Source organism: Oncorhynchus keta, chromosome 12 (assembly GCF_023373465.1).
Source record: "Oncorhynchus keta strain PuntledgeMale-10-30-2019 chromosome 12, Oket_V2, whole genome shotgun sequence".
Lineage (NCBI taxonomy): Eukaryota > Metazoa > Chordata > Actinopteri > Salmoniformes > Salmonidae > Oncorhynchus > Oncorhynchus keta.
In genome coordinates this window covers 22,221,530-22,242,882 of record NC_068432.1, presented here as the reverse complement: position 1 = coordinate 22,242,882, position 21,353 = coordinate 22,221,530, and the positions used below count along the sequence as shown (strand labels likewise).

Sequence of the window (21,353 nt, the reverse complement as noted above, 5' to 3'; positions counted from 1 at the left end):
CCAAATCTTTTCGGTATCCTGAGGGGGAATAGGTTTTGTCGTTCCCACACCACAGTAATTGTCTGTATTTGAAAGTGTCTCCTCATTAATTCATGTCTAATGAACACGTTTGAAATTTTTATGTCACAATTACAGCCTTTCTTGCAAGCTCTAACCCCAACAATGAAGTAATCTATAGCAATGTAATGTAGTGTGTCAGCAGCCTACAACCTTAAATAAAGACACTTTGAGTCCATCTGCAACCCTTTCCGTTGCACCTTGGACACTCCCTTCTGACATCAGATGGAGTTGTGTGTCAGCAGAGGTCCTATTTTACAACCTCTACCTTAAAATAGCCTACTGACCAAGTCAGGAAGTCTGTCTGCACACTGAAGCATGGTGATAAGTCCAGACAGCTGAGTTTGACATGGCCTCCCTCTCTCTCTGCTGTTATGCCTGGGACATTACCATTCAGAAGGGGAGACGTCCGTATATGGCCGGGATTGGAAACACTAAAAATATTCCCAGGGAGACACAAATCCAGTCAAGGTTTACCTCTGAAAAACCAAAGGACTTACCATTGTGAAAACATCTGCAACGGTAGGGATGTAGTGCCATTTTGAGTGTGAGTGTGATTTAAACAAGGGTTCATTGGAGGTTTGGCTCTGTGTGTGTGTGGGATCTGTGATCTGCCATGGCAACACGGTTAGTGTTGGTATAGTCTAGGTAAGGCCGAGGACATATAATAGGGCTTAACTGAAGTAACAAAGCAAGATTTTACTGAAATAACTGCAAAAGTCCTATAATGTTGGCAGTGAATATTTTACAAGCCATTTCTGAGGTATCACTGTTGATAGAGTACTGATTGGGCAGTACTCTGAAGTAGCAGCAAAATATTGTAAAAAGTTGTTGTCAACATATCCCTACTTTAGATACATCTGAGTAGTCTCTGAAAGGGTTATGTGAGGTGTCTGGTTTTGTTTCTGAATTGATGCTGTTTTAATTCATGTAGTGAGGCTGCCTTGGATGTCAGTTGTCATTCAATTGCAGAATCCACTGAACTTAATCTAGCACACAGATAAGGATTTTTTTGACCACTGTGTCTGCCTTAAAGAACCTGAATTAATTATATTGTTGGATCCTAAAACCCACTAAATATCCTTGTTCTTTACACTCACATTAGTGAGGTCCTTAATCTATGCTAAGTCAAAATATAAAGGCAACATGCAACAATTTAGTCCATGGGAGGAAATCAATTATTTGAAATAAATTCATTAGGCCCTAATATATAGATTTCACATGACTGGGAATACAGATATGCATCTGTTGGTCACAGATACCTAAAACAGCGGTAGGAGCGTGGACTAGAAATCCAGTCAGTATCTGGTGTGACCACCATTTGCCATCAGGCTGTTGATTGTGGCCTGTGTAATGTTGTCTCACTGCTCTTCAATGGCTGTGTGAAGTTGTTCGATATTGGTGGGAACTGGAACCCGCAGTCATACTCGTAAATCCAGATCATCCCGAACATGCTCAATGGGTGACATGCCTGGTGGGTATGCAGGCCATGGACAAACTGTGGACATTTTCAGCTTCCAGGAATTATGTACAGATCCTTTCGAAATGGGACCGTGCATTATCATGCTGGAACATGAGGTGATGGCGGCTGATGAGTGGCATGACAATGGGCCTCAGGGTCTCGTCACGGTATCTCTGTGCATTCAAATTGCCATAGATAAAATGCAAATGTGTTTGTTGTCTGTAGCTTATGCTTGCCCATACCATATCCCCACCGTCCTGTTCACAACGTTGATGTCAGCACACTTCTTGCCCACACATCGCTATACACGTGGTCTGCAGATGTGAGGCCATTTGGACGTACTGCCAAATTCTCTAAAATGACGTTTAAGGCGGCTTGTGGTTGAGAAATGAATATTCACTTCTCTAGCAGCAGCTGACCACATGTGTGGAGATAGTTTTTCAACTTTTGAGGAAATACTTGAGGAAGTACTCTCTATTGCATGTTTATAATCAAATCAAATATTATTGACATACACATTTATCAGATGTTATTGTAGGTGTATGCTTGTGTTCAATAGCTCCAACAGTGCAGTAGTATCTAACAGTGCAGTAGTATGTAAAAACAATACACACAACTCTGAAAGTAAAATAATGGAATTAAGAAATATATAAAAATACAGTATGTACTGTACATATGAGATGAGAAATGCAGTATGTAAACATTATTTAAACATTATTAATAAAGTGACTAGTGTTACATTATTAAAGAGACCAGTGATTCCAAGTCTACAGCACGTATATTGGGCAGCAGCCTCTAAGGTGCAGGGTCGCGTAACCGGGTCAAAATCAAATCAAATCAAATGTATTTGTCACATACACATGGTTAGCAGATGTTAATGCGAGTGTAGCGAAATGCTTGTGCTTCTAGTCCTGACAATGCAGTAAAACCAACGAGTAATCTAACTAACAATTCCAAAACTACTACACACAAGTGGAAAGGGATAAAGAATATGTACTTAAAGATATATGAATGAGTGATGGTACAGAGCGGCATAGGCAAGATGCAGTAGATGGTATCGAGTACAGTATATACATATGAGATGAGTAATGTAGGGTATGTAAACAAAGTGGCATAGTTTAAAGTGGCTAGTGATACATGTATTACATAAAGATGCAGTAGATGATATAGAGTACAGTATATACGTATACATATGAGATGAATAATGTAGGGTATGTAAATGTTATATTAAGTAGCATTGTTTAAAGTGGCTAGTGATATATTTTACATCAATTTCCATCAATTCCCATTATTAAAGTGGCTGGAGTTGAGTCAGTATGTTGGCAGCAGCCATTCAATGTTAGTGGTGGCTGTTTAACAGTCTGATGGCCTTGAGATAGAAGCTGTTTTTCAGTCTCTCGGTCCCAGCTTTGATGCACCTGTACTGACCTCACCTTCTGGAAGATAGCGGGGTGAACAGGCAGTGGCTCGGGTGGTTGTTGTCCTTGATGATCTTTATGGCCTTCCTGTGACATCGGGTGGTGTAGGTGTCCTGGAGGGCAGGTAGTTTGCCCCCGGTGATGCGTTGTGCAGACCTCACTACCCTCTGGAGAGCCTTACGGTTGTGGGCGGAGCAGTTGCCGTACCAGGTGGTGATACAGCCCGACAGGATGCTCTCGATTGTGCATCTGTAGAAGTTTGTGAGTGCTTTTGGTGACAAGCCGAATTTCTTCAGCCTCCTGAGGTTGAAGAGTCGCTGCTGCCCCTTCTTCACAATGCTGTCTGTGTGGGTGGACCAATTCAGTTTGTCTGTGATGTGTACGCCGAGGAACTTAAAACTTACTACCCTCACCACTACTGTCCCATCGATGTGGATAGGGGGGTGTTCCCTCTGCTGTTTCCTGAAGTCCACAATCATCTCCTTAGTTTTGTTGACGTTGAGTGTGAGGTTATTTTCCTGACACCACACTCCGAGGGCCCTCACCTCCTCCCTGTAGGCTGTCTCGTCGTTGTTGGTAATCAAGCCTACCACTGTAGTGTCGTCCGCAAACTTGATGATTGAGTTGGAGGCGTGCGTGGCCACTCAGTCGTGGGTGAACAGGGAGTACAGGAGAGGGCTCAGAACGCACCTCTGTGGGGCCCCAGTGTTGAGGAGCCGGCTAGTGATGGCTATTTAAGAGTCTGATGGCCTTAAGATATAAGCTGTTTTTCAGTCTCTCGGTCCCAGCTTTGATGCACCTGTACTGACCTCACCTTCTGGATGATAACGGGGTGAACAGGCCATGGCTTGGGTGGTTGATGTACTTGGTAGTTTGCAACCGGTGATGCAATAAGAAGCAATAAATCTGGCCTTCTTTAGACTAGTTAAGTATCTGGAGCATCAGCATTTGTGGGTTCGGTTACAGGCTCAAAATGGACGGAAACAAAGGACTTTCTTCTGAAACTCATCAGTCTATACTTGTTCTGAGAAATGAAGGCTATTCCATATGTGAAATTGCCAAGAAACTAAAAATCTCATACAATGCTGTGTTCTACTCCCTTCACAGAACAGCGCAAACTGGCACTAACCAGAATAGAAAGAGTGGGAGGCCCCGGTGCACAACTGAGCAAGAAGACAAGTACATTAGAGTGTTTGAGAAATAGATGCCTGACAAGTAATCAACTGGCAGCTTCATTAAATAGTACCCGCAAAACACCAGTCTCAACGTCAACAGTGAGGGGGCGATTCCGGGATGCTGGCCTTCTAGGCAGAGTTCCTCTGTCCAGTGTCTGTGTTCTAGACACTCTAATGTACAGGTCCTCTTGCTCAGTTGTGCAGCAGGGCCTCCCACTCCTCTTCCTTTTTTGGTTAGAGCCAGTTTGCGCTGGTCTGTGAAGGGAGTAGTACACAGCATTGTACGATATCTTTGATTTGTTTAACACTTTTGGCTACTACATGATTCCATATGTGTTTTTCATAGTTTTGATGTATGCTCTATTATTCTACAACATAGTTCAAATAAAGAAAAACCCTTGAATGGGTAGGTGTCAAGACTTTTGACTGGGACTAGTTAGCATTGAAAACAGTGGACAACAAAACCAAAGTATGGATTGCTGTCATACCTTGTCCATAGACTGCTTACAGGGTAAGGAGGGTGTGGGGGTTCTGTGTGTGGCTTTTGAACAATTCTTTGGATTCCTTATGTCTATCTCATTCTTAGAAAAAGCTTGGTTCAAATTGGATGTTAAATATTGTATTAGTTGAATATTATATGAATCGTATACATTAAAATGGGCAATTTGGGTGCAATCAATTAGCTTAATTTCTCTGAAATCAAATTATATTTCAACAAAATAATTTAGAACATAGTAAAAATAAAGAAAAACCTTTGAATGAATGGGTGTTCTAAAACTTTGGACTGGCGGACGCTTGTGTCGGTTAATCCTGGAACCAGCCCTGTGTGTGTACTTGTGTATATTCACCCTGTAAATATCAACAGACAAGTTTATTTCCATCTTAGAAGGATTGTGTCAAGAGGAGGAGGTAAAATTGTGAGGGAAAATCATAGAGCAACTGGAGGTCAAATGTTGCTTTCTTCTGGAAAAGTCCGCTCCAATTTATTCTAACTTGCAATGAGCACCACTGGATGCTTGACTTGTCGTGTGAGAGTAGCATCCCACCATATTAATATGTAACAACTATCTGACATTCTGATAGCTCTATTCACATTGCATTCATGAAAAAGTCTGCATGAGACAGTACATTTCTCCATTCCCCAAGCATGGGCCAATTTGGCGTGTGCAGCACTGTATTGAGATGCAATGAATAGTATTGGTTATACCAGCACTGTTCCCTCTCCTCTCCCAGTGAACTCATTAGAGATGCCCTCCAGCCAGCCCCTAAAGGGTTTGAGCAGTGTCAACACAGACAGACAGCCTGGGACATGCCTCTGATTTCCTCTCGGATGTATGCTGTCTCGGTGAACTGAATATTCAACAACTTTAAAATATATTATCTAGCTGTGTTGTGCACTTGCTCCCACTCTCCCTTCCCTCTCGTGCAATAATTGAATTGTTGTTGTTGCGTTGTGAGTACTGTCACATGGCATATTGCATATGCCAAGTAGAGATGACGCTAGAGTGATATAAAGCTATTCCTACATTTACGTCTGTGTAAAATTTCCTCTCTTTAGCTACTGCTGTGTTTTTTGGTGTAGGTTCATTGATTTTTGTTATTCGAAATGTGGTTATATAGTAATGACAAATTGGGCCTGCTGTAATACATAAGCCCACATAAAACATAAGCTCCCTAAGGATACGCTTAACGCAGCCATACGTTTGCTTTACAACAACGCCCTGCTGAGTCGAGCCTGTGATCTATAGAGGCAATAAAACACAGTTCTTCAAAAGCAGAATACAACCCACAGATGCAGAAACCTGCCAAAAGCTCTTACCGCTACCAACCGAAATAAACGTGTCATTATTTAATAAAATCAAACTTTATTTGCCACATGCGCCGAATACAAGTGTAGAGTTTACCGTGAAATGCTTACTTACAAGCCCTTAACCAACGGTGCAGTTTAATAATAATAAGAAAATATTTACCAACTAAAATAAAAAGTAATTATAAAAGGTAACACAACAAGAATAACAATAACGATGCTATATACAGGGGGGCCCAGTACCGAGTCAGTGTGCAGGGGTACAGGCTAGTTGAGGTAATCTGTACATATAGGTGGGGACGAAGTGACTATGCATAGGTGACAATCAAACAGTGAGTAGCAGTAGTGCACAAAAGGGAAGGAGGAACAATTCAATATAAATTGTCCGGTGTCGATATTTATGAATTGTTCAGCAGTCTAATGACTTGGGGTTAGAAGCTGTTGAGGAGCCTTTTGGTCCTAGACTTGGCGCTCTGGTACCGCTTGCCGTGCGTCTATAACTTGGGTGACTGGAGTCTCAGAAAATTTTATGGGCCTTCCTCTGACACGGCCTATTATATAGGTCCTGGGTAGTAGGAAGCTTGGCCCCATGATGTACTGGGCCGTTCGCACTACCCTCTGTAGCGCCTTACGGTCAGATGCTGAGCCGTTGCCACACCAGGCGGTGACTCAACCGGTCAGGATGCTCTCGTTGGTGCAGCTGTTGAACCTTTTGAGGATCTGGGGACCCTTGCCAAATCTTTTCAGTCTCCCGAGGGGGAATAGGTTTTGTCGTGCCCTCTTCACGACTGTCTTGGTATGTTTGGACCATGATAGTTCGTTGGTGATGTGGACACCAAGGAACTTGAAACTCTCAACCCGTTCCATTACAGCCCCATGGATGTTAATAGGGGCCTGTTCGGTCCACCTTTTCCTGTAGTCCACGATCAGCTCCTCTGTCTTGCTCACATTGAGGGAGAGGTTGTTGTCCTAGCACCACACTGCCAGTTCTCTGACCTTCTCCCTATAGGCCATCTCAACATTGTCGGTGATCAGGCCTACCACTGTTGTGTCGTCAGCAAACTTAATAATGGTGTTGGAGTCGTGTTTGGCCGCGCAGTCGTGGGTGAACGGGGAATACAGGAGGGGACTAAGTACACACCCCTGAGGGTCCACAGTGTTAAGGATCAGCGTGGCAGACGTGTTGTTGCCTACTCTTACCACCTGGGGACGGCCCGTCAGGAAGTCCAGGATCCAGTGGAAGTGGGAGGTGTAGTCTGAGTCTGACTACGCTGAGCTGTAGTCAATGAACAGCATACTCACATAGGTGTTCCTTTTGTCCAGGTGAGAAAGGGCAGTGTGGAGTGCGATTGAGATTGCGTCATCTGTGGATCTGTTGGGGCGGTATACGAATTGGAGTTGGTCTAGGATGTCCGGGAGGATGCTGTAAATGTGAGCTATGGCCACCCTTTCAAAGTACTTCATGGCTACCGACATGAGTGCGACGGGGTGGTAGTCCTTTAGGCAGGTTACCTTCGCTTCCTTGGGCACAGGGACTATGGTGGTCTGCTTGAAACATGTTGGTATTACAGATTCGGTCAGTGAAGACCCTTGACAGTTGGTCCGAGCATGCTTTGAGTACACATTTTTGTAATTTGTTTTTTTCACATCGGCTACCGAGAGCGTTATTACACAGCCATCCAGAGCAGCTGGTGCTCTCGTGCATGCTTCAGTGTTGCTTGTCTGGTAGGCTCTGGGCAGCTCGCATCTGGATTTCCTTTTGTAGTACGTAATAGTTTTCAAGCCCTGACACATTTGATGAGCATCAGAGCCGGTGTAGTAGGATTCTTAATCCTGTATTGACACTTTGCTTGTTTGATGGTTCGTCTGAGGGCATTGCGGGATTTCTTATAAGCGTCCTGAGTAGTCTCCCGCTCCTTGAAAGCGGCAGCTCTAGCCTTTAGCTCGATGCAGATGTTGCCTGTAATCCATGGCTTCTGGTTGGGATATGTACGCACAGTCACTGTGCGGTCTTATTGCCAGCTTTGTTTTGTGGTGTTAAACAGACGGCTATGAATAACAGATGAGAACTCTCTTGTTAGATAATGTGGGCTGCAGCTTATCATAAGGTACTCTACCTCAGGCAAGCAATACTTTGCGACTTCTTTAATATTAGACATTGCGCACCAGCTGTTATTTACAAAAAGACACACATCCTCACCCCTCGTCTTACCAGAGGTAGCGTCTCTGTTCTGCCAGTGCATGTAAAATCCAGCTATCTCTATGTTGTCCGTATCTTTGATCAGCCACGTCTTGGTGAAACATAAGATGTTACAGTTTTTAATATCCCGTTGGTAGGATAATCTTAATAGTAGGTCATTGTACATTAGCAAGAAGAATGGAAGGAATTGGGAGTTTACTCGCTCGCCTCTGGAATTTCAGAAGGATCCCCGATCTGCGTCCCCTTTTCCACTGTCTTTTCTTCACGCAAAAAGCGTGGATCTGTACCTGTTCCAGTGGAAGCAGCATATCCTTCTCGTAGGACTCGTTAAAGGAAAAAGTTTCTTCCAGTCCGCGGTGAGTAATTGCTTTTCTGATGTCAATAAGTTATGTCATAACAATGTGTGACTATATTCCTTATCATGGACTACAGGAAACGGTTTTAGGACAACAAACAACAAAGATTTGCATGGATCCTCAGATCCTCAAAATGTTCTACAGCTGCACCATCGAGAGCTTCCTGACTGGTTGCATCACTGCCTAGTATGGCAACTGCTCGGCCTCCAGCCTCAAGACGCTACAGAGGGTAGTGCATACGGCCCAGTACATCACTGGGGTCGAACTCCCTGCCATCCAGAACCTCTATACCAGGCGGTGTCAGAGGAAGGCCCTGAAAATTGTCAAAGACTCCAGCCACCCCAGTCATAGACTGTTCTCTCCACTACTGCATGGTAAACTGTACCGGAGAGCTAAGTCTGGATCCAAGGGGCTCCTGAACAGCTTTTACCCCCAAGCCATAAGACTGCTAAATAGTTAACCAAATAGCCCACCTGCGTTGACCCTTTTTGATTCTATGCACACACAGTCACACATACTTACACTGACACTCCAACACTCACACTGTGTCACGTTCGTCATAAGAATTATCGGACCAAGGTGCAGCGTGATATGGTTTCCACATGTTTATTAACTGAAATGCACAAAAAACAATAAAGAATGAACGAAACGTGAAGACAATGGAGTGCTCGCAGGCAACTACACATCAACAAGATCCCACCAACACAGGTGGGAAAAATAACTACTTAAATATGATCCCCAATTAGAGACAATGTGTGACAAACACATAACATGTACGTACACACAGGAACAAATTCGCCACACACACACTTACACACGTATCACATACGCTGCTGCTACTGTCTTATCTATACTGTTTCCTAGTCACTTTACTCCTACCTATATGTACATATCTTCTTCAATTACCTCGTACCCCTGTACATTGGAAGTCAGGATCTCGAGTCTTCACCTAGTGTTGTTAACCTCTAGCGACGAGCAATCCCGTATCCGAGAGCGTAATCATAGCCTCAAGCTCATTACCATAACGCAATGTTTCCTATTCATGAATATCGCAAATGAAATAAATATATTGAAACACAAGCTTAGCCTTTTGTTAACAACACCGTCATCTCAGATTTTCAAAATATGCTTTTCAACCAAAGCTACACAAGCATTTGTGTAAGAGTATCGATAGCCTAGCATAGCATTAAGCCTAGCATTCAGCAGGCAACATTTTCACAAAGACAAGAAAAGCATTCAAATAAAATAATTTACCTTTGAAGAACTTCGGATGTTTTCAATGACGAGACTCTTAGTTAGATAGCAAATGTTCATTTTTTCCAAAAATATTATTTGTGTAGACGAAATAGCTCCGTTTTGTTCATCACATTTGGCTAAGAAAAATACCGGAAAATGCAGTCACTTACAACGGCAAACTTTTTTCCAAATTAGCTCCATAATATCAACAGAAACATGGCAAACGTTGTTTAGAATCAATCCTCAAGGTGTTTTTCACATATCTATTCGATAATCTATCATTCGTGGCAGCTGGCTTCTCATCAAAAGCAAACAGAAAAATACTGCAGCTGGAGATTACGCAATAATTGCAACGGAGGACACCAAGCACCTGGTAGATGTAGTCTCTTATGGTCAATCTTCCAATGATATGCCTACAAATACGTCACAAGGCTGCAGACACCTTGGGGAAAATGTGGAAAACGTAAGCTGACTCCTAGCTCCTCCACAGCCATATAAGGAGTCATTGCTATTGTAACAGTACTCTTCTGGCGTTGTGTACATCAGTCATCGACACGGAACTCCAATATGTAGCACCAATCATGTAGCTTTATTCTGATAAGAACGACACAAAATTGCACGTCATGCAATGCCCGTCTCACCATCCAACTCTGCACTCACGCACGCTGGTTTGGTGCTTGTTCACTGGGGCAGTTACCAAAATAATACAATTACAATATACAATATAATATTTTTAACAATGTACCTGATAAGAACGACACAAAATTGCACGTCATGCAATGCCCGTCTCACCATCCAACTCTGCACTCACGCACTGTACAAAATATATTAACCCCCCCCACCAGACACAGTAAGTTGCTAGCTAATACTGGCGAGAATTCTCTACAACAAAATGTACAACAAATATTCTCCAAAAACCCCTGCATCTTATGTGTGATGTTTGAATAACATTTACGAACTATTTGATATAAATTTGTACATTTAAATCATCACTTGAGAGCATAAAATCACTTTTGATGTACGGTGCTTTGCGACCAACAACTTACCGCTGGTTTGGTGCTTGTTCACTGGGACGATTCTAACTGGAACATCCCCCCGCGTAAGCAAGCTACGCAAACCAGCCAATAAGATGCCATGTTGAGTAGGTGAAGGCAAGACAAACTCAAACCAAAAACCCATTGGCTTAACAATAAAGTGGCAAGGGGAATCACCAATATAACCCTGTTACACGATGCGGCGGTTTAAAAACATGAGGCACTTCCTGATTGGATTTTTATATTTTCTGTAACATCAGTTCTGTGGCACTCACAGACAATATCTTTGCAGTTTTGGAAACATCAGAGTGTCCAAAATGATATGCATAGTCGAGCATCTTTTCGTGACAAAATATCTTGTTTAAAACGGGAACGTTTTTCATCCAAAAATTTAAAGAGCGCCCCCTATATGAATGTGGTTAACAACCCATGGTTCCCCTTTATCCAACTGTCAGTGGAGAAACAAGCTTTTGAGTGTTCAGACATAAAAGTTCTTCCGACTGGCATGGAAGTGGCTGAAGTCTCAAGAGGTGTAAAGATAATTAGGAGTCTGAAACTAGGCTATTTGGTGCAGTGTGTGTGTGTGTGGGGGGGTGTAACGGTTTCTTCCGTTGAAGGAGAGGAGGACCAAATTGCAGCGTGGTTAGTGTTCAACATGTTTAATTTAGACGATAAACTTACAAAATACAAAACAAGAAATGTGAAAACCGAAAACAGTCCTGTCTGGTGCATAGACACAAAGACAACCACCCACAAAGTACCCACAGAATATGGCTGCCTAAATATGGTTCCCAATCAGAGACAACGATAGACCTCTAATTGAGAACTAATCTAGGCAACCATAGACATACAAACTACCTAGAAAGAAAACAGCCCCATAAACATACAAAAAACCCTAGACCAGACAAAACACATAAATGTCCCTTGTCACACCCTGACCTAACCAAAATAATAAAGAAAACAAAACTAACTAAGGCCAAGGCGTGACAAGGGAGGGGGGGGTGTGGGTGTGCATGTGTTGTGTAGATGTGTGGTGTACCTCATATGTGTATGGGGTGTATTCATATCATATGTGCATGCCTGTGTGTGTGTGCAACAGAGGGGAGTCAGAGCGAATCAGAGCATATAGCAGATGTGCATTCTTTCTCTCCGCAGTCTGAGCCCCAAGGTCCCTCTGCTGGCCAATGATTGTTAATCTATCTGCTTTACTATAATTATGCCTTTTTTTCCCTGCTCCTCACGCTCCAGTGCCTTCTCTATAGCCCTGCACCACTCTGAAAAAATGCATTACAGTACATACTGTGGCTTCCTGTAACAGGATAGTGATACTTTACAGTCAGGCCTTGATTCCTACTCTTATCTACTTGAAAATGACTTATTTTACTACAGGAAAGAACATATTCATGTTCTTATAGCTAGATTTTGATTATGGGTAGCATATCTTACATCTGACACTAAAAGAGAATGGTACTTGTTAGATCACCAAATGGTGACCGTGCTGTTTAATGGTAGGGTTGGGCAGGATACCTTATAAATGTAGTCTGTTACAGTTACTAGCCTGTCCTAAATTATAATCAGTAATGTATTACCTAAATTACCTAAACTCAGTAACATAATTTGATTCCTTTCAGTTCCTTTTAGATGACTTTCCCCTTAAAAGGCACAGGTTAGTATCTAGCAAAGCCATAAAAGCACATTTTTGTTTTCTGGCCCATCTGGTGGAAATCACTCAGTTCTGCTTCAAGGATATCCCAATAAACGCCAACCTGCTTAATATGCATTCGAAGAATACAAAAAGGAATATTTCCAAATGAAGGACATATTTTGCAGGATAAGTCAATGTTAGAGTTTACATAGCTGGACATAAATGGATGTTGACTTTTACTTAATGGGTTGGTTATGTACTGTATGCATATTCTAACCCATTGCTTTCTATTACAGATAATACTATTAGGCTATATATTTACATTTAACAAAAAGAGTCTGTCAGATTTCCAGTCATTCCAAATAGTTCAATATCCCTTGATCATGAAGAATACAACTTGGAAATATGTAAATATAGATTAGCCAAATTGTTTTAGGCCTACCTGAGCATTAACCAAAAACTGAGGACTATGTAAATGTTTTGTCATGAGGACTGATTAGATTCATTGCTTTGAGTTAAAAAATAAATTCTGCTCTCGGAATGGCATGCTTTGAGTACTACTGAAAAGTGCTATTTGCATGTGAAAGACTAGATGGTAATTTTCCATAAAGAAAATAAAAGTCCCAATCTTGGTCTTCTTAAATTAAACTAGTTTTTGACCGTATGGAGCACAATACCACTGGGGAGTTTCGAAGGGAGGAACTCAAACTTTTATTCCATAGGCTGGGATCCGCACTATGCAGCTGTTGCAAGAGCTCATTTTTCACTGGCTGTCTGTCATTTCACTGGTTGTCTATTCATTACTCCAATTCTGTTGCAAAACGTTTCTTAAATGGAAGCAAATGGAACGAAACACGTATGGACATAGCCTACCGGAATTTGTCCAATAGAAACAACCACAATGTGCTATGTAGCCTATATATCAATAATAAGTGATATCAGTATCACCCGTAGGCCACACCACTGCTGTCGTCCTTATCCCCAAGCGGTTATTCAAGTTAGATCATCTTTGGATGCCGACAACAGTCGCACCATTGGAAGAAATAGCTTGGAATGTAGCCTATTCCTGCTCTTTTCTCGTAATTGATCAAATGCATTTAGTGTGTCGTCATAGTGGCATCTGATCAGACTTGTTAAGGCGTAACAAATTTAAAAACTTGCAATTTTATTCAATGCTGATTTGAATGTCATTGAGAAAACAAGCAATTTTTCAGTTAGTGGCCCAACGCCCTTGACCGCTAGGATACCTGTCACCTCTTGATTTCACCTTTTGAGTTCGCCTTATCATTTCAGTGTTTTACAATTCAATTATTGATCTCAGATGGGTAATTTTGATGGAGATAAAATCGTCGTCATCGTTTTCATATTAATGGGTTCACACTTCATTATGGTCAATCATTGCCGAATCCTCCTTCGCTTCACTTGTATTATGCGTCAGTACCATTTATGTCTATAGCATGTTGGCAGAGTGTATAGCTGAGACAGAACAGTTTGTTCCCAGGCCAGCACAGAGAGACAGACAGACACTGTGTATTGCGCTGGCACTGGACACTACCAAAGCATCTTGAACTATTAGGGGCGGCAGGGTAGCCAAGTGGTTAGAGTGTTGGACTAGTAACCGGAAGGTTGCAAGTTCAAACCGCTGAGCTGACAAGGTACAAATCTGTCGTTCTGCCCCTGAACAGGCAGTTAACCCACTGTTCCTAGGCCGTCATTGAAAATAAGAATTTGTTCTTAACTGACTTGCCTAGTTAAATAAAGGTAAAAAAAAAAAAAAAAAATTTTTTTTATTATAATAGAAGGGTAAGCATCACATTGAAACACTGCAGAGTAACATTGGTGCTTTCAGACTCTCTCTCCATTTATTTTTCACCAAATGTGATGTCATATTCACTTCTGTTCAGGTGTACTGCATTGCTGCATAGACTAGTTTATGAATACTCTGCATTATAACGTATAAAAACATAACAAAGGGAGAAAGTCCATTGTTGGAGGATGGGGGTGGAGTTTTGCTTATCAGCAGATTTGGTCCACAGGAGTTCTATTTATAGAGAGCTACGGGCTATAGATGTTTTCATAGTGGAATGGGGAAGTTAAAGTACACTACATGCTATATCTATCTATCTATTCTACTTTGAACCTAACACCTATCAGCCGCCTGTCAAAGATTTCTGTGAGTAAATACATTCCACGTTGAGAGGTAAAGAATGACAACAAATATAAAAGTGTCCCTGCGTGCCCCTGCAGGAACATGGCTGTCTACAGCTGATCAGCTCTATTCTTCATTATTCTCCCCGTCCCTGATATACTGTGGGTTGGAACCACAACCCCTGTCCCTCCCTCTTCCAGTTACAGTATCAACCTGCCTGCTAGAGTAGGTCTCTCTCTCTCTCTCTGTGTGCCAAGTGGCGTGAGGAAAATTGACATGTTTGGCACACGTTGCTGGTGGACCTCAGGGACCTAAATCCTCCCTGGGACGCATCTAAACGCATCTTTGTTGTTCCAGGTCAATGCTGGTTCTCCACAGGGCTGTCTAAAGTCCCTATATTCTGTCAGAGATGGGCCAGTTTCTGTCAGGGTGTCAAAGGAAGTAACAAGCCGGAGTTGATTTATTAGTTTGTACTTTAGCTATGGGCCCCATGGGGTGGAGCCAAGAATTACTGGCAACATTTAATTGCGTTAGATGGGAAGTGAGGGGGGTGTGTTGTATAAAGCTGACTTGTTGCCTCCATTCGTGGAATCTCCCAATCGAAGGCAAGCTTGCACCTGCTATCCAAATATTATTTTCGTTTTGTGTTTGTTTGTTTGAAAATGGCCTAAGTGTGTATGTGAACAAACTCTCTGTGGCAGTTTTCAATCATATTCCCCCTCCTGCCTGGGTTGAGGTGAGGGCTTCATGAGTGATATTGTACGTGTGTGTGTGTGCATGTGCGTGTGTGTACAGCTGTATGTGTATGTGTGTGTATGTGTGTGCTTGCCTACATTATTAAGCGGGTGCATTCTGGCATGCTCCTGAATAGAACAACAATGATTTATACCATGTCATGGTGTAATGTGAGACGTGTTATTCTGGGTGTTATGCTGCCAAAAACTGCTTTTCTAACAGGTCTCATGAGAATGTATTGTTTTGGAGTTGCACAAAAAGAATGTCTGCAACAATGATCTCATTCGCCTCAGTCATGGAGAATGTCTGGACAATGTTATTGAGTAGCAGATCTATAGCAGATAATCAGTCTTCAGCTCCAAACCTCCTCATTAATTTTGGTGGATAGTTAACATCAGACAACCCTGCCTTTAATCGCATGTACAGATGACATTCTTTTAACTGGAAAACTCCACTGAAACCCTATTAAAATGAACACAATTTCCTTCTGAATAAATAAACAACAACTTCATATTCTTCCCTATCTTCATGAAACAATGAACAATGATAACCTTTTCATGAATGGTATTGATTGACTCTGACTGAGCCTCCCTCTCCAACTGGCTCTTAAATGCAGTGTGTTACTTTAAATATTCTAATCAATGTTTATGACCTCTAGTGAGACTCATGCTGTCAATTTGCCAACTTCAATGCAGCTGGAAACACTCTCTGCTAATTCTGTCTGCCTTCTCTTCTTCTCTCGCTCCTCTCATCCTTTCTCTCCCTCTTGTACATTTTCTAACCTCTACACCTCCTTCTCCCTCATCCCGCCTCTATTCCTCCTCCATCCAGTCTTCTCTCATCCTCTATCTTCTCTCTCCCTCTCTTTCTTTCTCTTCCTCACTCTCTCTCTCCTCCTTTGGATTTCAAATCATGATCCCCTCTGCTGCAAAGAAAACCCCACCTACTCAGCACTGCTAATGTAGTCACTGACAGTGCAAGTGTTCTCTCTCTCCTTCGCTCTCTCCTGCTCTCCTCATATCTCACTCCCTCTTTCTCTCTCTCTGATGCGCTCTCTCTTGCTTCTCTCTCTTCTGCTCGCACTCTCTCTCCCTCGTTGTCTCATACTCCCCTCCTCTCACTCCCTCTCGCTCTCGCCCTTTCCCTGATATCTCTCTCTCTCTCTCTCTCTCTCTCTCTCTCTCTCACAAACGCACACACACACACACTCTCTCATTGCTCCAGTCCCAAATAAATAAAGAGTCAGAGAAGGATGTGGGGGAAAGAGAGAAGTTGCTACTTTAGGAAGAACAATGTTGATGCTACCCAACCTTCTTCATCTCCTGCCTGCTTTTGAGAATGTGTGAGGATTAAAAGCGCGTGGCGGCGATTACACAGGGATTTCTACACCACAAAAGGATGCTCAGTTCTCCCTCCTCTCCTGCTGAAGCCACAGAAGAGAGGACTACCGTAGAGAACTTGTCTACTCCTGTCTCAGCGCTACCTGCCTAACAGTCAGCCGTGCACAGCCACCAGAGGCAATGACAGCCTTGCTGCTCTAGAGCCCCATGGAGCGCAGTCCGACGCTGGATTCCATGCTTTGTAGATATACATTCTAAGAAATTCGTTCTTAGAAGCCAAACCGAGAGAAAATAAAAACTGGCTGCTCACCAGCTCTATGGTTTTCTGACTCGTCCAAGATTGTGATTTTTGGCATCTGACTAAGAGGTAGGTTCTTGCTTTACTTTATCTTGTGTTTTTTGGTTTGTTAATTTGCTGCACTGCTTACTGTCAAAAAATAACTGTTTCCTTCTTCAGGAAATTATTACTCGCAGGGAAATTGTGCTCAAAGAGAGGGGTTTGCCTAATGTTGGTGTATGTCTTTAACTGTCCTATTTAAAAGACTTGTCAGACATTTTTTCCCACTTACACTTGGACTACGGTAAGCTGTGGCTCTGTCCTAGGTACTGTTAGAGAGGATTATGCACAGCTCAATGACACAGAGGAATGGTGACATAGATACATTCCCAAATATGACTAATTCTCCCACATGCAGGATGAGAAGTTAGCTTCAGTCTGGGAAGTTTTTAATCTAATGCTTTGTTGCAGTGAACAGACATAATACTTGAACATTTCAGCTCATCACTCACATGGTACTTTTAACAAGTCAGGAGTAAAATTAAAAGAATGTAAATCATTTTATAATAGATGCAGATAACAGGGTATTTGAGAAGAAGGGTACTTACTCTAGGTGACTGAATAGTTTCTTACAACAAGTATTTGTGTTTGTGTTTTCTTGTCATTTTGTTGAATGTTTTCTCTTTTGGAAACTCCCAAGAAACAGTCCACTGCAAAAAGGAGAGTGGTTACGTACTAAAATGAGACGGTCGGATGAAGAGAGAGATGGATTCATCTTTGTTATGCCTTCCTCCATTACTCTCTGATAGTGAGAGATGTCTCGTACTTTAAGTGACAAACACATACACACATGAATTCAGATGCAGGAATGCCCCCCCCACCTGGCCTGATGTACAGCCCACAGTTCCCTTCTGTGTGGAGTTCACCCTGTGCAGGATGCATATATGCCAAGTGGGGAGTGTGTGATCATATACACCTTTTCTGGGGCTTGCAACTGCCTGGTGCATCAGGTCTCATCAGGTCGGCTCATATTTGGTCTTTGGTCTGATTTGAGTCTTCCTCAATCAGTTTGTGTCCTTTTGCATGTTTGTAGAGTTATTAATATTGTGTGCTCTCTCTCTATCGCGGTCACTATCGCTCTCCCTCTCTGAACACTTATCCAGGTACTCTACATTTACACAAAGGTCATTTGAAAAACCAAATAAATGTTGAGCATGTGTCCACATGCTGAGCCCTCTGAATGCTGGAGAGAGGAGAGAGTCTGGCCTCAGAGCGAGAGAAGCTCTTCCGAAAAGAACTCCCGAAAAGAACGCAATTTCCCTTGGAAGTGTAACAAGCGCTGGGGGGCGAGTTGGCAGCCTGCCCGGCCACTGAAGAGAAATCCCTCCACGCCTCCAGAGGAAATCAATTGACAGAGAGACAGAATTAGCTGCTTTGCTCACCTGCTGAAGATAAGATTACTGCTGTGCCTCCGTCTTTTGCGTTGGCCTGGCGGTAGAAAGACACAGTGGAGGGAACATTGCTACTCACAGAGGCAGAGAATTATTCATGTAAAATAATGACACAAAGTTTGATTTGGGAGTTGATAGAAAGGCAGGGGATGCTCAGTGCAGGGCAGAGCTGAGGTTCCTACTGGATTATGATATTGTGGGGGTGAATAAAGAAGATGCTTGTGATTGCAGAAAAGTGTTTGAGATGGAATATGAATACTGCATCACACACACACACACACACACACACACACACACACACACACACACACACACACACACACACACACACACACACACACACACACACACACACACACACACACACACACACACACACAGAATAACCACATTAAATTGAAAAGAAAATGACCTGAAAGTCCTTCAACTTCAATTCAATGCCAAGAACAGCAAAGGCATCCTTGGCTCTCACCATTCGGTACAGAATTGCCCCTCAAACAAATCAAGTCCTTTTACAGATCTGATCTCACTCCTCAATGTCCTTGTTACATTCAAATCTAATCATATTGGTTACATACACGTGTTTAGCAAATGTTATTGCGGGTATAGCAAAATTCTTGTAAATGCATTCAGAACTTGCTGTGTGTGTCATTAAATGAGGAACTGTCAGAGACGGTATTGGTTTATGTTTCGGCTTCTTTTCGATACATTTTTTATGTCTTTTTCCAGCTAGGTTTCCATCCAATTGGCAACAGCTTTTCGTGCAAATATTTCCATCAAATTGACTTATTTCGAATAAGGCTGTGCGTGATGACATAAAAATGAATTCCCATGTACCGAATAAAAAATCCAAATTAAATAGGTTTCCATTGCATTTTCAACTCTACTGGTGGTTTTAAATGAAACATTTTGTGTTATATAGCGAATGTGCACACTCTGGTCTTGCCACGTGCGCATTAGCCAACACCTCACAGATACAATGCGGGTATAGACAACATTATGAGATTATTATGGACAAAAGAGCTAGATTATTCATATTTATAAAACGGCAGCCAAGCACTGATCATCATGTTGCCAGAATAAGACCCTTGACATTTATTGGAAAGGGGCATCAAGCGCATCACAGTGCACTTTCACCACTCTGTGAAGTTCAACATAATTTATTTTATCCGTAGCCTAATAAACTGCATGCTTTCATTCGTTGTTGTGGGAGGACCAACAAACCAATCATTGAGTGACTCCAAGTTTGCTTCAATATGATGGTTATTATATCAATATTAGCCATTTCTCGCGTAATTCATTTTACAGTTACAAAAAGAGCCCACCTTGTCTGGCTTATTTTGTTTTGTCGACATTTGGAAAGTTTACAGACAAATTTTCTGTTTCCATCAGGCCTGTTGTGCCATTTAAAAAAAAAAATCTGATTTGTACTTTACTCACGTAAAAAAGGTTGGATGGTAACCTGGTTATTGTCAGGCTTCTATTGAGAGTGAAAAGCAGTCTTTTCTGACACGTTTTAGGTAGGCCTACTTTTTATTTTCTGTTATTGTGTTATCTTACTGTAGTAGTGAATCATGTTTGGGGCGTGTGAGGCCTGGATATCTACTGTGCTTTGAGGACAGAGGAAATGGGAAACTGACTTTCCTTTGACTAATTAACAGCCAATCAGACCTCCTATGATTGGCTGGCACTTCACATGTATTTGTGTTTAAAAACTCTTAAATAGTAAATATGTATACAGTACCAGTTAACAGTTTGAACACACCTACTCATTCAAGGGTTTTTCTTTATCTTTATTATTTTCTACATTGTAGAATAATAGGGCGGCAGGTAGCCTGGTGGTTAGAGCGTTGGACTAGTAACTGAAAGGTTGCAAGAGGTAAAAATAGGTAAAAAAATCTGTTGTTCTGCCCCTGAACAAGACAGCTAAAACACTTCCTAGGCTGTCATTGAACATTTGATTTGTTCTTAACTGACTTGCCTAGTTAAATAAAGGTTAAAGAAATAGTGAAGTAACCAAAAAAGTGTTAAACAAATCAAAATATATTTATATATTATATATTCTTTAAAGTAGCTGCCCTTTGCCTTGATGACAGCTTTGCACACTCTTGGTATTCTCTCAGCCAGCAGGAATGCTTTTCCAACAGTCTTGAAGGAGTTCCCACATATGCTGAGCACTTTTTGGCTGCGTTTCCTTCACTCAGCGCTCCAACTCATCCCAAACCATCTCAATTGGGTTGATGCCAGGTGATTTTGGAGGCCAGGTCATCTGATGCAGCACTCCATCACTCTCCTTCTTGGTCAAAAAGCCCTTACACAGCCTGGAGGTGTGTTTTGGGTCATTATCCTGTTGAAAAACAAATTATAGTCCCACTAAGCGCAAACCAGATGGGATGGCGTGTCGCTGCAGAATGCTGTGGTAGCCATGCTGGTTAAGTGTGCCTTGAATTCAGAATAAATCACCAACAGTGTCCCCAGCAAAGCACCCCCACATCATCAATCCTCCTCCTCCATGATCCATGGTGGGAACCCCACACTCTGAGATTATCTGTTCACCTACTCTGCGTCTTACAAAGACACGGCGGTTGGAACTAAAAATCTCAAATTTTGATTAATCAGGCCAAAGGACAGATTTCCACCGGTCTAATGTCCATTGCTCATGTTTCTTGGCCCAAGCAAGTCTCTTATTGTTATTGGTGTTCTTTAGTAGTGGTTTATTTGCAGCAATTTGGCCATGAAGACCTGATTCACACAGTCTCCTCTGAACAGTTGATGTTGAGATGTGTCTGTTACTTGAACTTTATTTGGGCTGCAATTTCTGAGGCTGACAACTCTAATTAACGTATCCTCTGCAGCAGAGATAACTCTGGGTCTTCCTTTCCTACGGTGTTCCTTATGAGAGCCAGAGCTTGATGGTTTTGGCGACTGCACTTGAATAAACTTTGAGTTCTTGAAATGTTCTGCATTGATTGACCTTCATGTCTTACAGTAATGATGAACTGTCGTTTCTC

General features: G+C 42.2%; 1 protein-coding gene across 2 annotated transcripts in view; it reads left to right on the top strand.

The window, feature by feature from the left end:
* Positions 1-440: 440 nt before the first annotated feature.
* The window catches only part of LOC118391136 (delta-sarcoglycan-like), a 284,512-nt gene continuing 263,599 nt past the window's right edge, over positions 441-21,353 (top strand). Inside the window, exon 1 of one of the 2 annotated variants that reach the window (XM_035782189.2) lies at positions 441-579. The gene's annotated coding sequence lies outside the window, so the exon portion shown is untranslated. Of the gene's footprint in view, positions 580-16,487; positions 16,982-21,353 lie in introns of those variants that run through there. The other variant, XM_035782190.2, reaches the window with a different exon arrangement.